Here is a 13,701-nt window from a genome sequence, read left to right on the forward strand (position 1 = left end):
TATTGCTGCAGTCGGGAATACCAAATATCCACGATCAGTACATCACGACAGGGATAATGGGATGCACCACATGACAGTTTACTCCTATGAGAGGGGCATCCGCGGCAGGATGTAGGCAGCCAATGTGGCATGACAGCCACATAAGGTAAGTCACCCGGATGGTCACCATGGCTAAGTGCAGGATGCCATTGGCCATGGCTACACCTAGTAGCAGACATCGGTGACGATCGTCGGTGTACCTCGGGCGTGGTGTACTCCGGGCTATGCTCCCACACCTAGCGTTGTAAAGGGGAGACAGACATGCTCATGGGGTATCAACGCGAAGTCAGGCGCGTGTGCACTGTACTGCAGGCCTATCTACACAGCGCTGCTTACCGGGCATGCCCAGACACTCCTAGACTCAGCACAGAGCAGACATGCATACACATGGCGTACTTGCATGCGGCAGAATGGGACCGGCCGTGGTGTGTCGAGCCACACAACAGCAACCCGGCATGCCACAGATGCGGCCGCTATGGCGGGATACAGTCATGCACCCGGGTATTACTGTAGCTGGGCGCCGGGTGTGCACTGTACCGTGTGTCCATTCACACAGTTGCTTACCGGGCATGCTCAGACACTTAGACTCAGCACAGAGCCGACATGCATACACATTGGTGCTACAGCATGGGTGGCAGAATGAGGACCGCCGCGGTGTTGTCCAGCCACAACAGCAACCCGCCATGCCACAGACGCGGGTCAAGCAGCGGGGAATATCCAGGTGCACTAACCATGGGTAGGACTGTCTCTACAGTTTGTTGCATGCCAAGCAGACCACCCTCCCAAACCCAGGATACCTGCACAGCCATCCTGGAGGACACTGTGAGTGCATGCTCACAAAGCACCGTGATTGAGGACATCAACCACCCATACATAGACCGGAAATATTACCCATGACACAACACCCCACTTCACAGGTCCCGGTGTTCATACACCCGACTGCTGTGAAACAGCCCTGAACCCTACCCACCAGGGGGGACGATACCAGTTCTGCCCATCACACATGGGAGGATATGCTCCACACAGGATGTACATCCCTCAATGGTGATATCAGACCATAGTGGGATCCACTGGTAATCCACATCCTGCACCCAACACCGCATGGGAGACCTAAGTGACGACCCTCCACAGCAAACCACACACATCATACGCACCGTGTGGTACCCTACAACTCCCTCCATGCCAGCAGGAACACAGGCCGCGACCGCCAACTCCCCATGAATGCCTCTGAGCACCCCAGTGATGTCTGCACCAAGCGATCATGATAACATCAGACCTTGTCCACCAAAGGTAGGCACATGGTCTGGTGGACCCCAGCCACTGACAAACTGTAAGACAACAGTTGGAGCTAATACATGACAGAGCAATATCAGTACCAGGGAAGCCATCACCCATTCATACCCGCATCAACATACGCCACACATACAATCATCCAATGTCAGCTTGTGGAGTGGTACTGCAGGAGGGCTCATGAGACAAACCATAGGGCCTTCCTTAACTGTGGTAAGGGACATGCTTGGGAGCGACAGTCATGGCCGAAATGATCCAGAATGGTACAACGTCACTGCACCCACAGACATTATCAACAAAGAAGTGACATAACTCCATACATCCACCCCCAAGAGAGGACATATCTATCCCACCGAGTCTAGCCTCCCAAACATCTCATATCTCTCGGAGGATCTGATATCTGTTAGGCGTGTGAACACAGCACCAATGGGCCCCGATGAAGTCCCTGGCTGTGTGCTACCCAACTCCTCATTGAGGCCCCACCACACATAAGGCTGCTGTGTCATGTTAGCCTTACTATGGGCTAGGTCCCTCGCCAAGGGTAATGCAGCTGCGTCTCACTGCTGTGTAGTGCTCTTAGACCGTAGACATTCCTACTCTATCAGCCTAATAAGCCTTGTCTGCAAGCTATGGGAGTAATCATACAGTGCCCATGAATACAGACAGTGGTGTAATCGAAATGGTACCCACAACACTCAGTCAAGGGCATCCCGCCTCCCAAACCTGCTCGGGTTCCCGTCTGGAGCGGGCCAAGGCCATATTGATGGGCACCGGGTTTTGCACACACCACCATGACTCCAGTAGACCACACTACATCGGTACTATGGAAAGCCGGGCCTAGCATATGGGGACATAGTGTCAGGCCACGGACATGGTTCCCTTTAGAATGGTTGGAGGTCACAATCAAGACAGGGTTTGTGTTCTGGTGCCGCGGTCAGACTCTAAGCTGGTCTCAAGTGGAGTGCATCTACAGGGCTCAGCTCAGCCCCTGCCGCTCGCATTCGACCATCCAATGTGCATGCAAACATAGGGGGATTTCAGGCAGACAAGGTATGCAGATGACTGCACACCGCCACCATACCTAACACCCCATCTGAATTTGTGACATCCACCTAGGTCGTCATGACACATAACTGGTGCCAGAGCCATGGCCTGCTACTACATGCCACAGAAGGTGCAGACCTACCCAGTGGGAAGGATTACGTTTGGCCTGACATAACATGTAATGCTGGTAATCCATTCAACATGGTGGACGAAACCAAGCAGAAATGGGTACCACACCCGTCAGTAACCCTGTCAACACAATACTATGCTAATGTGGGTGGGGAAGACATTCCACTGTGGGCCACCTGGTCTGGAAGGAATCACATACACATCAAGTGTGCTCCATTGTACCCTGTACACACATCACACACCAGAGCACATTATGCGCATAATGGCACATCTTATTGTAAATTTAACCTGACACCCGCAGCACTCAGAAGGGACCACCAAACGCTCCACACACGGGATAAAGGTGCTGGGACATGTCACACGCCACCACCCTCAAAGGACTTTGGCTGTATACTCCTCCCAGCACGCCTGCTCTGTGGTGCCCAGCGCCCGAATGACACGCTACAGTCCTTAACCTGGGCATGGGACATGTTCCACCCTCCTAGGCCCGCAAACACGGGCCACAGAAGCCACTGCTGGGACACCCCACCACAAAGACACGATGCTGGGGGAACAGGGTCAATGCCCATGAGACCCCACAACATGGAGAGGATTGGCAGCCCATGTGAAGCAGAGGCCATGACTGCCTTGTCCAGGGGTAATCATGACGCGTGGATGTGTGATCACAGGTGGTGCACCCAGGCATCATCTCTGTTTCAGTGCTGACAGGGGACAGACTGATGGATGTGGCATCCCTATCCCAAGGGGTGCTAGCAGCCACACACAGTCTTGCTAGGGTTTACACATGCCGGGAGGGCACATAGCCTGGTATGTACATGTGCTCTATGTACCTATGTAGGGTCCATGCCTGTCATGGTACCTGTGCTATGCTGATATTGCCAGATGTGCCTGTGGGTACCCCACCTAATGGCCACATGGGGAACTGATAACAGTGCCCCAGTAGGCACATGCAAGTACACCATAATTGGCATATGGGTTAACTGGCCAACATGGTGCTACACATGTAATCACCTCACGCGATACTGTGTACACAGAGTTAAATGACTGCTGCACCTGCACTACATGGTATGTCTGGCTGCATGATGTCAGTGCACGGACATCACATACGCGACCTGAACAATTCGCCATACACAACCACCACAAATACACATCGCCAGCATCTATGCAGACACAGGTATCACATACACCTCACTGAGTCTTGTCCACCCCAGCATCAGGATTATGTTTGCATAACTGTGCACCGGCTGGTGCAGCTCACTGCTCCCCATGGCAGAGACTTCATCATATGCACAGTGTGATATGTGTGCCACAGGCATTAGGCTGTTTCAATGGATGACATCATGTGTGTGTGTGTAAGGGCCTGTGCATTTACTGGGCATGACTGCAGCAGAATGCATGTGGATGGTGGAGCCCATCCAGAACATCGGGTAAGATGCTAAGTTGGGCATTCGCCAATGACTGGATGTTCACTTAAGGAACGGATTATGAATCTCGCAGCCCTTCCTGGGTTCTGCCGCTCGGCATACGCCTGCACCACCATTACAGTCTGGAAACATAAGGCTTGGTTATACCAGCTGCTGCACCTGTAACGGCAGGTGTATGTCTAGCAGCGTTCCTCCCACGGTGAAGCACTGCTACATGCCTCAGGTGGCACTCCACCAGTCATTGCGATCGGCATCATCAGGTACTCAAGACCTTCTGCAGCCACCACACATTCTGCTCAAGTTACCAGACGCTGACTGTCCGGTCATCTATGGCAACGGTGTTGGGGTATGTGTCGGGCATCTGAACCGTAAAGCGGGGATGAAGGGGACGTGGCGTGATGTTCTCCACGGCACAGTGTCTGCCTGTGACGACTTCCGCCCGTGCCTCATGCACATGGTCATCACCACTAGTATCTGTAACACTAGCATCAGATGGACCGGCAGGAGGGGAACGCACCTACAGCACCCGTCAATACAAAGACATACCCAACTTACATTACACACGCAGACACACACAGGGCCACACAGACACACACACACACACACACACACGCTGACACACACGCTGACACACACACATCGGCCACACAGCAGACATCATGCATATGATATTGGTAGGTGGTATGCAGCATTCCCACACCACAGGCCAGTGAATGCAGCCCAGACATTAATAGTGGGCAGTATGCATACTGCCCTGGTGTGCACACCACAACAGGGTGTTGTCTTAGTGGGCATGCAGTACACACATTCATGGTGGCTTGTATTGCATCAATCGCACACCGCAGGCCAATGGCGGGTTAACAGTACACATGGCTGCCATCACTATGCGTCATACCACTGCAAACATGTGCGGTATCATGCGGGACATGTGACGATGGTGTCCCACCACATGCACCACATCACAACGGATGCAGTGTTAAAAGGCCCACAGATACAATGCATGTGTAACACGGATGTCTGGCTGTGCAGGTGTGGTTGGTGAGCTGTGTACATAGCTGTACAGTGGGGAGACAGGCACCGTGCCACTGCACGGGTAGCAGTCACAGGTATGTTTCTAGCGAGGCGTGACCTGGACGACAGCATTGCCATGTCTGAAAAGCCGTTCTAGCTGCTCAGCAGCACGGGTGGATACTGGTGGCACCTCTACTGTCTGCAGACACGCATTGCATTTCTCTGGTGTACCAAATCGGATGCCCAGGGGGTCCACCACAGTGATGAGCCCACTATGTGTGGACAGGGTGCAACGGGTGATCACCCACCGCGGATGTACTGTGTGGCAACATGCCTGTAGGTATCACCCATGGCCTTGTTTGTCCTTAATGACACCAGGTGTGATGGACATTGTGCACACGCCCTGTGGTGGCCCAGCGTGACATACAAACCGCATCTAGTCTGAGGTGTCACACTTTACAAGGCGCAGACATTGTGATGTCTGCTATGTCGCATAGGTCATGTCATGGTGTGACACTGTTGCAGACAGACATCCACTCTGCATGGGACATGTCATGTGCCATGTCACAACTGCAGGCACCCAATGCAGGCATAGGTCACAGTGAAAACACCTGTGCTCTGGCCAGATCACAGCTCACTATGTGGCACTGTGTGCATACCAGAGAGGCATACCAATGCATAATACCAAGCACATGCAGCCATTGTGGGAACACCCACACCATTGTATGCATAGCTGACTGCACATATCACACCAATGTATGTGGTACGCGCCACTTCATACTAATGAATGCAAATTTTATCAGAAGTATGGTGGTGTGTGTCGGGTGGTAACCTATACCGACTGGGGCACACCCAGGAGTGCATACATACCTGGACACATAGGGAAATATCAATACAATCAAGATCATGCCCTTTACTAGCAACAGACTTACTCCGCGACAGACCCTTGTCTGTGCGACACGCCAGACGTATCGTATAGGGATGACACAAAGGTATGCCATCATCCATTACTATCGGCTTAACAAGCACCAGGCTGTCACATCATGCTTGAAATACATTGCTATGACATGTACAACATCTGCACAGTAATCTCTGCAAGGCATCATGGCAGTGACACAGCCGATTTGTTGGCCACACCATTGAGAGTAGTGCTTAAGTATCATATCCAGTGTCACCTCATCACACTGTACACACACCATGTTGATGTTAGCCTGCTGTGGACATGCTGTAAAAATTTGGCTGCACCTGTGTCCATATCAGTTGGTACGGGTCCCCTATGTGACAACAGTTCTACTGTTCACCTGATGCTGTGTATATGTCACTAGACATCAGAAGTGGGCCATTATGAATGTCAGCTGGGTACTGCACACACACATTACGGGACACCTGCACATGCATGCAAGAAGCATGTAACATCCACACAGCACTGTAATGGGTGTTGGACAACTTGCCACGCTCACCTGTGTTGCACATGATACACACTGGACAATGTAACCATGCCACATTAGCAGGAAAGGCCTTCATGCATAGCATGTATACACGCATACTGTCCACAGCAACACACAGCACCTGTAACACCACAGGGTGCATCACCAAGTAAATACTACTGCTGTGGGATTATTGATAGTGACAGTGCCTTTTGTCCATCGCACCATGTAGGACTGTGATATAATATGCAGCCTTGCTGGGCAGGGGCTGCATCAGACAGCAGGGTATGCCACATACATGGGTAATTGGCATGTGATCCACCTGGGGGGTGATGATATTGGCAGGGTGGCTGTCCATTCCATATGTCATTAAGGCGTGTATATGGACATTAAGCACAAGTTCATCACCATGGTGGACACTGGCCCATGCAAGGTAGGCTGCACTGCTTGGTGGGGTGTCTGGTGCATGCAGGTATCACACATCCATGCATACACTGTAACCCTGACAGGTGCTATGTGCCGCGATATTGATTAACACAGTGCTGTATGTGGCCACACACTGCTATCCCGCATACATGGATGGTTGCCTGTACTGACGCGGTACCATATATGTTCACATCCAGTGCCTCGCTTGCCACCCCCATGTCTGCTGGTGCATCTGCATTGACTGCCATGCCTCCCCTGGAAACGGGTGTTGGGCACAGCATAGGTATCCAAGTGTATGGGGACAGGGATGTTCACATAGCAGGGGCACTGATGGTATCGGGGTTAATCTGACCATACACGATGATGCACCCCTCACATACAACCCATTCATTATGTTGTTCACAACAGTGACACAGCTATACTGCTACGCTTCTGGAGACATTCATGATGTACATACACAGATGCATGCACATCCGCCTGTGGCATGGCCTGGACTATTGGTGGTTCCCGCACAACGGTTTGAGTGCGGGATGGCTTAGACCTACTGTGCACATGTCTACACACAGTAAGCCTGTTCTTACAGTAGGCATCGCGATGTGCTGTGCATTGTCATATCTGCACATTTTGTTGGTGTCTGTCTATCCACGGCCAGTGGTGGGACACACAGGGATATTGTTGAACATATCTGCATGCAACCTGTACCGCTGTACCGGGCTTAGCTCAGGTGCTAATGTGTCATAGACATGCACACTATACCAAGACATGAGGTAGTGGGTTGCCACCGTATCTATTTTCCTCTTCCTCTTGTGGGTCATCCCACACTCTCTTTGTATTGTATGTTCAGGCTATGCACCCGTGTGGGGCTTCAGGGCATGCAATGCAGTACCATGTGCCTTGCACCCATCGCAGAGAACGAGTCACACAGGTGCCACTGGTGGCCATACACTGCACAGCTTGATGTCGCACATCACATGTTAAATACACGTAACACATCTCCTGTGGGACATGGTCAAATGTACAGTAAGTACGTCCATCAGTCACATGCCACTGCTACCCCTACATGACGCTATGCGGGACATGTGGCGGTACAGCAACTGTCACATGTATTACTCCAGCAATGCCCCCACCTGCCTCACGGTACTGCCTGTGGGGCACAAAAGGCCTGCATCCATGCTATGGCCATAGATGACAAAGCCAGGCATCGATATGTGCAAATATACCTCATTGGGAGTTCTCATGTGCACATGTTCAACATGTCAACACATTGTTTGTGTCTCAGACAGTCATTGTTGCATGGTTTACATGGCAGCCATGCATGCACTGTGTGTGATTCCAAGTACTTCATTGGGCTACCAGCATTGTACATTATCATGCAGCACATTCCAGCCATCACGTGAGCAAATATCCTAGATGACAGTGTGAGGTGTCTGCTATGTACATATGTCACACTGTAACGCAGGGTGACTGACACATTCTCAGACAGGGTTCTGACTGCTGTGGATGTGTGTGGATGCTGTCGACGCACTGATGACTGCACCAGATGGTGTCATCTGATGTAACATCTTACAACACACACCTACCTTCACGAAAGCAACACATCATCCACAACAATGGACATCCCTGCATGAACACCGTCTGCAGCATGCTAACTGTATGACCACACTGCATGCACCACTGGTAGCCACTTCAGCATGGCTGCCAACAGCAGCAGTGTGTATCCCAGGTGAACATGGGTTACACCATTCACAACACACCTGTGTCAGATGGTCTCCAGCCAGGGTCAGCTTTTGGTGCAGTTCCACATCATATAACAGTATGCATCATGCACCGCATGTTGCTAACATGTGAACGCCTGTGCAAATCAACATATGCACACACATGACACATCACCTGGTACAAATACGTCTGTCTTACCACATGCTATGTACCACTCCCTGGGTGATGACATTGTACAGGCTACTGGACGGGACATCTGATGGCTCAATGGTGTATTCACCTCTGGGTGTGTAGTTCAGCCGGGTAAAAATAGTAGGCAGTGGTCTGCACACGGGATACCCTGTACATTGGCCTACCTGTCACCGCGACTGCTGACTATGGTCATACCTCAGCCTCATGCAGGCATGTGGCATTTGTCCAGTATGACAGTCGTGGTCAACCACAGTACTGTGGCACATGACCCTGCAGACATCTCAAGGCCCAGGGTGTGGGGCCCACATGTACTTCTTCTCACATGCTATGCTGCCTCTGCAGCTGTGTCACATGTCTGTCGCCAGCAGGGCTCCTTGGCACAGGCAGGCAGCACTGCATGCAGTGATGTGACAATGCTTGCACCCTCCACTGTGCTGTACACAAGCACTGCACACAAAAATGTGCATGCCTGACATTTATCTGCGCCTGGGACCTGCCTCCATGCTCTACAGAGCACACCTGCCAGTCCAGATTGTACACAGATCATACCCTCCCAGGCACATACCTGAACTGGGTAACACACACAGGTGAGTGGATCCCACATCACACACAATGATTTACACACATACTATACTTTTTCAACAACAAATGCATCATAGGTACTCCATGTTCAGATACCCATGTTTGTGACCTCAGGACACATTGCATACACGGTGAGTACACTGTACACCACAGGTTAAGCATGCTGGCTGTGTTATCATACTGTACATTGCACCTCGGACAGTTGCTACTGCCATGTGCCACAGCTACACGCACTTCCCTAGTAGCTGACTCCTATGTACCCACACATGCTTGGCCATGCACTACACATAGCTGGGTGACACATTACACAAGACATACCATACCCACATCTACTGGCATGCACCATACCCACATGTCTGTGTGCTATACCTACGGACATCCCTCTGGTTGATGAGAACATATATGCTTCGGCCCAAGAAGCCACGCCTGACACACACACCCATCGCAGCATACATGGTACATGTGCTCAACGGGCCGGGTACTCACCGACATCTGCTGGACGGGGTAGTTAATGGCATGCACCCTGTCAGCCGGACAGTATGCTATGACTATGCTGACACATATCACAGTGCACTCCGCCTACATGTACCAAGAGTGGTAGGGACCATGCCATTCCACACAGAGACATGGTGGTAATTGGCCTTTTCTACTGACACCACGGGTGGTATTCATAGTTCCATGCACATGTGCTGTATGTATGATGTGCAGGCTGTTCCACGTGTGGGTATGTTCAAATGTGTGTGGTGCATCACTTGACAGTCATAGTGGGTCCTCGTGGTCCATCACATACCCACAGCTAGCTACCTACACATGACCGCTTTACACATTGTAAGTGTGGGCACTCACGCAGTGTGGTGGAAAGGGCTCAGGCTGTTTTAGCACCCACATTCAACGTGAAGCATACAACAGTCACCCAGGCATTGCTAACAGAGATGCTGTTGGCAACATGCCAGCCAATGATACCTACCCATAATACACACCTCACCTCACTACAGGGTTCCATTCCATAGATGGACATCGCATTGTCCCTGTGGCCACATACATGGTACTGCCATGCACACGCTATGTCCCAGGACACTGTCCCAATGTCACCTCCACCTAGCTGTTATATCCTGCCAACCTGGTTGTTATGTGTCCTGCAGCAGCCCACTGAATTAACTGCTAGTCCATTCATGGACGCTGTGTACCTTGACCACCACACCACCAAGATCTATCACACTACACATGGGTGGTAGTGCATTGCACATGGGACTGCATTCAGACACCCATGACTGACCATCTCGGCATGGCACTGGGGCACATCCCTCACATCCATGCTCACACACTCATTGACAACCCATGCCTCACTGGCACCCTTGTTGGGCCTCTGTGCGCCACAGCACACCACATCCACATGCTGCCCACTCCGTCATACCATTGCATGGGGTGGTTGGTGTGTGGTACAGAGGGTAACAGATCAGACATTATCCCCACATTGCTCCCTTCAGCACCATTCCACATCTCTGGTAGTGGCAATGTACACATCCACCATCACATCATACCCCAGGTCTCAGGATGTTAGCTATGTGACTGCTGGGACAGGCCAATAGTGGTGCAAGGAGCACAAAGCTACTTCTATTTACATGTAAGGTACATGTGGCATTACACAGTCTCAGTCATGTGGCTCCCTCATGTTCACTATTTGCTTACATACACAACATGTCAATGGAGTAATGTCCATGCCTACATATCCCACATCTACATACCTGGCAGCATTTTAGCTCCACTAGATCATAATTGCTAACAACCATACAGGTGTCAGGTAGATATATCGCAGATGTTATTAAGGCCAGATACATCACACATGGTGCATACACATATCACCTTTGTATAATGACAGTCATCCACTGGGTACTCATGGATACTGTCCCTATACATGCATATCACATTGTACATGGTTGCTGTACACACACATGCCCCCACATGTGCTGTGGGTTGCCATATTCCACTGTGGTCTGACTATGTGTGTTGCTGGGACATTGGTTGCCTTTGTACTTGTGACATACAATAATATCTACACACTGGGTTACAATAACACATTCGGTACCTTCCACAATGGCTGGCTAACTTTACATGTCAGTGGTCATGCTGCATGTATACTGGCTCAGATAGTTTATATATGTAGATGACAGACGGGAACACATCTGTACCTTCATCTGCATACCACTTACACAGGTGTCCCTCTACTCTGTCAGGCCATGTCCTCCTGTGATACTGATGGCATGTAGCACTCCCACATGGCGCTTGCAGGGCGGGTGAATGAAGCACTTGCATATGTGCACACATGCCACATTGCTTAGCCTGGCTTCTGTGTTACCTCCAAGAGACTAGACACACACCATGCTGTAGAACATAGGTCCTGTGCACATACCACAGGGACACACTGTGGCACTGGCCATGTGATAGCTCCCTGCTGATAGGGTGACACATACACATGGGACCACCACAGTGGCAGTACTGTGTGTAGACATGCAGTTGATAATCCACCTTTGCTGTTCAGTGGACACCTACCATGGGGTGACACTCACTGTGTACATTGCACATGTGTTTACACATGGACCTGCCAGGACGCCATTGTTGCACACATTGCACCTGCTACATCGCTTGGACATGGTTACTTGCTGTTCCTTCCATTTCAAGGTGGCTATTCTGCTACTACTCTGTCCCATATGTGCAGGCCATACATATCCTTAAGTAATGTACATAACACTAGGGCCATACCTCCATCATGCATGCTATGCCTGTGATACTGTGTATATAATGTCTGAACATATATCCATCATGATAGCTTTACATTATAATATACTTGACATAGTCACTCTACAGCGTAGGCATACTTGCACGTCAGGCACACATTACGCATGACATCGCATTTATATATGCCCATACACATGTGTGTTGTGACACCATACATACATGTCTCCATCCCCTGCTGTGCACTTCATTGTCGGACATCCACTGCCAGCATCAGCGCGGGTGGTGGCATTGTTCTGTGTTTTAAATCCCTATGCCAGCTCCCTTTGGGTTATCCCGGCTGTGTACATGATGTCCCACTGGCTGTGCACACGTGTCCACAGTAGTTGGTATGCTCATCGGGTTACCACTACATAACCACCTTTCACCACTCTTCTGCTTTATGGACAGGTATCTTTACTCTACAAACACCGTTTCACATACAGTGCAGATTCGCTATGGCCATATCGTATGCACCAGTACATCTCGTGGGTTCTACATACCTTCTGTGTTCCTTTCCCTATTCGCTAGAATCTCTCGGCTAGTAAAAAGTGAACGCTCGCGGTGGGAATATAGTCTCTTGTTCGGTATGAACATACAGTTTGAATATCCTGGGAGTCTTCGCTATATCCTCACGTCACTCCGCGGGCATGTGGGTTCATCACACCAATAGCTGTTCTCGGTGTGTACTTATGCGATATCACCTATGCAATCTCCTCCATTCGCACGGCACGCTACGGAAATAGGGCATGGTTCATTCTCGCTCATGCTGGTAATTTGCAGTAACTACCTTCGTGGGATGGTGGCGTATTGTGTTATGTTATGTGTGGCTGCTAATCGCCATGTGTGGCGCTGTGTGCTACTGGCTGTGGTGTTAGCCGGGATTGTGTGTTGGGTATGGTATTATGTCTGGTTGTGGTGTCCGTGGTTCCTGGCGCCTGTCGATGGCGCTTTTGCATTCTGATGTGTAACATAGCTGTTGTGTTCCTTAGTACCGGATGCAGGTATGCATCCACTGCTGATAGTGTTTCCCACGTAGATGTTGCGGGTATGCCGTCATTGACTGCCTGGATGTTTTTGCTGCTATTTCGCTTGTATCCCTTTGATATGTGCTGTTGTTCTAGGAGTGTAGGTTTGTTGATGTCGCCTGGGTGTCGGTACCACCTTGCTTCGTGTGCTTCCTGCATGTATTCCTCCTCGCCACATCGGGTAGTATATCTGGCGGTTGCACCAGACGAAGTACCGACTATCCCTGGCATTTTGTCACGGGATATTTACGGGTCATTGTGGTCCTGTAATTTGGGATGGCCTGTATGTTAATCAAGTTGCCACCTATTCAAGTGGCGTATTGCTTGTTTAACACTCATAGAACACACAGCGTTTACGGACGATATCGTCCACGCATCGGTGCCGGGTAGCACATGCCATTTCCTCGCTGCACATAACTATTAAGGCGTGGCGCTGCCGGCGTATCGCGGTTGAAATTAACATGTCGGCGCCATGGCGCTGTCATGGTTTCAGGCTACGCGCCTTTGCATCTCATGTTGGCTATACCCCTGTGGTGCATTCTGGGACATTTCGCATCAGCTTTTGACGTCGCCAGGCTTAGCCAGTGAGGAGCTGCCAGTACTACTTTGTGGGTACCAAGC

This window comes from Protopterus annectens, chromosome 2.part0 (assembly GCF_019279795.1).
Source record: "Protopterus annectens isolate FY-2018-M chromosome 2.part0, PAN1.0, whole genome shotgun sequence".
NCBI classification, from domain to species: domain Eukaryota; kingdom Metazoa; phylum Chordata; order Ceratodontiformes; family Protopteridae; genus Protopterus; species Protopterus annectens.